This window comes from Petaurus breviceps, unplaced genomic scaffold, assembly GCF_028583685.1.
Source record: "Petaurus breviceps papuanus isolate PSGF00001 unplaced genomic scaffold, PetGlider_PUasm1.0 100, whole genome shotgun sequence".
NCBI lineage: Eukaryota > Metazoa > Chordata > Mammalia > Diprotodontia > Petauridae > Petaurus > Petaurus breviceps.
Window position 1 is genome coordinate 8,747,901 of NW_027185573.1, and position 5,389 is coordinate 8,753,289.

The window sequence follows — 5,389 nt, forward strand, 5'->3', positions numbered from 1 at the left end:
GGGGGGGGGGGGGGGGGGGGAGTTGGAAGCACCCATTTTTGAAAAGGGACAGGATCAAAGTAGAGAATAGAACAAGTGGGATGTGGGACAGGAGGGAGGGAAATATAGTCAGTCTTTTACAATATATCCACTATGGAAATGTTTTGCATAGCTGCACATGTACAAACTATATTGAATTGCTTATCTTCCCAGTAAGGGTGGGTGACAAATGAGGAAGGGAATGAATCTAGAATTCAAAGCTTTAAAATCAAATGTTTGTCCAGCCTCAGACACTTAACACAAAAACTAGCCGTGTGACCTTGGGCAAGTCACTTAATCCCAATTGCCCTCCAAAAAGAAAAAAGAAATAAAATCAAATGTTTGATAGATATGTTATTTTTAATATTATTTTACATGTAACTGGGAAATAAGATATACAGGCACTGGGGCATAGAGATCCACCGTGCCCTACTGGAAAGTCAGAGGGAGTATGGGAGAAGATACAGGAGAGAGCAGATTGGAGGAGGGGATATCCAGTGGGAGCGCTATTTTAGGGTGGTGGGTAGGGGGGAAAATGGGGAGAAAATTTGTAACTCAGAATCTTGCGGAAATGAATGGTGTAAACTAGAAGTTAATAAAGTATTTGATTAAAAAAATTAAGAAATATATAAATTTTTAAAAATTGTCTAGGGGCAGCTAAGTGATGCAATGGATAGATCACCTACCCTAGAGGCAGGAGAACCTGAGTTCAAATCCAACCTCACACCCTGAGGAAGTCGCTTAACACCATTTGCCAGAGAGAAAGTGAGAGAGAGAGAATTAATTGTCTAATGATGCTTAGGGAACTCACCCACCAAATTAGATTTTGAAAAGAAGTATACAACACAGAGGTGAAATGAAGGGCTGGAACCAAGTCTATTATGTTCAGCTGAAATGAAGAGGGCAGGAGTAACTGGCAACCATGATCTCAGACAAAGCAAAAAGAAAAAAAAACAGTCCTAATTGAAAAAAATAATCAGGGAAACGACATTTTGCTAATAGGTACCATAGACAATAAAGTAATATCAAAAAATTTCACAGCAAGTTTCTTGGACAATGGCCTCATTTCTCAAATATTAGGGAACTAAATCAAATTTATAAAAATAAGAGCCATTCCCCAGTTGACAAATGGTCACAAGATATAGACAGGCAATTTTCAGAAGAAATCAAAGCTATCTACAGTCATATTTTTAAAATGCTCTAAATCACTATTGATTAGAGAAAGGCAAATTAAAACAACTCTAAAGTACCACCTCACACTTCTCGGAAATGACAGATGCTAGAAGGGATGAGGGAAAATAAGTACACTAATGAATTGTTGGTAGAGTAGTGAAACTCGTCCAACCATTCTGGAGAACAATCTGGAACTGTTCCCAAAAGGCAATAAACCCCTCATTACTGTTGCTAGATCTGTATCCCAAAGAGATCAAAGGGAAAGGAGCTGTAGGTACAAAAATATTTATAGCAGCTCTTTGGTTGGGGGCAAAGAATTGGAAGTTGAAGGGGATGCTCCCCAGGTGAGGAAATGTTAAACAAGTTGTAACATGTGATTGTGGTGGAGTATTATTGTGCTATAGAAAATGATGGAGACTGGAGGGGGCACTTCAGAAAAACATGGCAAGACCTATATGAACTGATGAGAAATGAAGTGAGAAGAACCAAGAGATCACTGTGCACAGTAACAGTAATGTCATAATGATGATCAACTGTGAATGACTTAACTTGACCAATCCAATGATCTGAGATAATACCACAAGACCTATGATGAAAAATGCTGTCCACCCTCAGAAAAAAGAATGGACAGAGCTGAGTGCAGATGGAAATATAATTTTTTCACTTTCTTTATTTTTCTTGCTGTTTTGCAACATGGCTGATATGAAAATATGCTTTGCATGATTTCACATGTATTATTGATATAACATTTCTTCCTTTCTCAACAGGTTTGAGAGGGGAAGGAGGGAGGGAGAGAATTTGGAATTCCATTTTTTAAATGAATGTTAAAAATAAATGAATAATGATTTTTTAAAAATAAAAATGAAGGGGCAACTAGGTTGCACAGTGAATAGAGCACTGGCCCTGGAGTCAGGAAGACCTGAGTTCAAATCTGGCCTCAGACACTTAATACTTACTAGCTGTGTGACTTTGGGCAAGTCCCTTAACCCAATTGCCCTGCCTTCTCCCCTCTAAAAAGAAAAAAAAATTAAAGAAGTGTAGAGAATATGTAAGCAAGGCTAAGTGTTGTTGTTACTCAGGGGTTTCATTGTGTCCAACTCTTCATGGATCCATTTGAGGTTTTCTTGGCAGAGATCCTGGAGTGGTTGGCAATTTCCTTCTCCAACTCATTTTACAGATGAGGAAACTGAGGCAAACAGGGTTAAGTGACTTGACCAGGGTCACACAGCTAGTAAGTGTCTGAGGCCAGATTTGAACTCAGGAAGACTCATCTTCCTGACCACACCTGGCACTCTATCCACTGTTTCACCTAGCTTGCCCAAGCTACAAAGAAGATAAATATATTCGTGGCACATTCCTATCAAAATTGTGTCAGGAATAATAAAATTCAGAATGAACTGGAAAGAAAAGCTAAAGACAATAAAAAGGTATTTTTAGTTATATTAGGAGAAAGGAGAGGATGGAAGAAGGAAAAGGCTTTTTATGGAAAGTGAATGGGATGATACTACTGAACGAGAGAAAAGAGCGGCTCAAGAATGATTTTGTTTGTTTTCCCTATAAAGGAGAATAACCCTCAACTGAAAGAGACAAAACACAAATGGTTTAAAGGGAATTGATCCCAAGATGAGTAAAGAGGCAGGGAGAAGAGAGCAATGAATGGCAAACCATGCTTGTATCTCTGCCAAGAAAACCCCAAACGGGGTCATGAAGAGTCGGACATGACAAAACCCCTGCATTACAAACAACACTTGGTCTTGCTCCCATCTTGGCTGCCCTTGAGGAATTCAGATCCCCTGGCTCAGATGAACTCCATCCAAGGGTCCTGAATGAGCAGGGCAGATATGATGGCTGAGCCATCATCAGTGACATCTGCAAGAGATAACCTGAACTGAACCATCTGAGAGTGGAAAATGTGGGAGAGATACCACAAGATCGGGGAAATATACTTACTGATTGAAGGAGAAGTGCCTTCCCTCTCTCAATCCCATCTTCTGGAAAATGATGAGGTTTCAATGTTGGGCATATGTCTCAAGTAAGTCAGTGGCAAAAGGAAAGGTCCCATATATGTCTGTGTGTGTATGTATGTGTATATATGTATATCCAAATGTTCCTAGCTGCACCTAATAGCAGGGAACTGGAATCCAAGTGGGCATCTATTGACTGACTGTACAGACTAATATTATTGTGTTGTTCATCTTTGTTTCTGAAGAGCACCAATGACATCATGGGTGACGCCTTGAGTTGCTCATGAATTCGATTTAAGTGAGGCAGGACTGCACAAAGTCATCAGCCTCACTCTGTCTTCCAGAGTCATCAAAGTCCAGTGGCAGGACCAAAAGCAGGATGACCGGTGATGCCCTGGAATGCAGTGGGTGGCCTTGGCATCTTCAATGTCTGACCAGGCTCTAAGGGCGTGTCCACAATGCCTGCTTCAGCCACCTTCATGGCCATTGGAACAAATTGTTCTCATCCACCCATTCTGCCATAAGTTTGCACATGCTTGTTGGGGTAGACATCCCCCTAACTCACCAATGATGTAGTGGAACTTCATTGTGCTCTAAAGAAGACAAATATAAGGAATCCAAAGACAACTGGGGTGGCCTTTATGGACTGAAGGAGAGCAGGAGACCGGGTGACAGTGACTAGGAAAACAAAAACCACACAAAGAGGCCACTGAACTCATATCAAATGCATTGGCTCATCTTGGTTTCAATTCTCTGATTGCAAACCTAGAATTATTTCTGCCACCTAACCCTGCCTCTGCTGTCCTCAAACTCCTCCCTCTTCCCAACTTCCTTGTTACCATCAAGGGCACTACCAGTCATGAGACCTGCAGCACGGACCCATTCCTCAACACCTCTGTCGGGCATTTAAAGCTCTTTCCAACCCCTTCCTACCCAGGCTTCTTACTCTTCCTCCCTCCACTTACTCCATGAACCACCCACACTGATCGTCTTTTTTTTTTTTTTTACAGGGGAGAAGGCGGGGCACTTGGGGTTAAGTGACTTGCCCAAAGTCACACTAGGTAAGTGTTAAGTGTCTGAGGCCGGATTTGAGCTCAGGTCCTCCTGACTCCAGGGCAGGTGCTCTATTCACTGCGCCACCTAGCCGCCCCCACACTGGTCTTCTTCCTGTTGCTCAAGCACAACACTCCAAGGCCCATCTTGATGGGACCCTGAACTGACTTTATCCAGTGCCTAGTAGGCTCTCCCTCCTCATCTCTTCCTCTTCATTTCCCAGGATTCTGTTATGCCTCTACACAAATCTCACTGTCTCCAGGAGGCCTTTTTCAAATTGTCCAGTGTCAATTGTAGTAGTGCTTTTCATCTAATATAGCCCTAAATACACATATATAATATATAATATATACAATGTATTATAGAAATATAAGCATATGTTACACATAAATATGGATACATGAAACATATAAAGTAATATAAAATAGTGTATATATGTAATATATAATGTAAATATATAAATATTTTGTGTACATATTTATATAAGCATATCCATGTGTGCACATATATATGCATTGTTCATTTATATGTGTATAAGAATATGTGTGTATATTTACATGTGATATAATATAGTCTATATTTATTTATATGTGTGCATATGTTCATGTGTATATATGTATATGTTTACATACATGTAATGTGCCACATACTGTATGTATAATTTATTATATTATTTATATTATAATATGTAATTAATATGATATTTTATTATATGGACATATATGTATATGTGTGATATGTGTGTGTTGTATAAATATAATATACAATGTACAGTATCATAAGGCATATAATATATACATACATAAATATATACATACATAAACATGCATTGTGTATGTATGGATATATTGCATACAGGGCAACTAGGTGGCAATATGGACAGAATGCTGGGCCTGGAGTCAGGAAGACTCATCTTCCTTAGTTCAAATCAGACACTTACTAGCTGTGTGACCCTAAGTAAGTCACTTTGCCCTGTTTGCCTCAGTTTCCCCATCTGTAAAATGAGCTGGAGAAGGAAATGGCAAACCATGCCAATATCTCTGCCAAATGGACATGAATGAAAAATGACTCAACAACAACAACATGCTATATACATGTGTATAAGAATGTATTTGTGTGCATTGTGTGACATATGATGTTGTTTGTTATAGATTGTTATATAATTATGCATAATATTATGT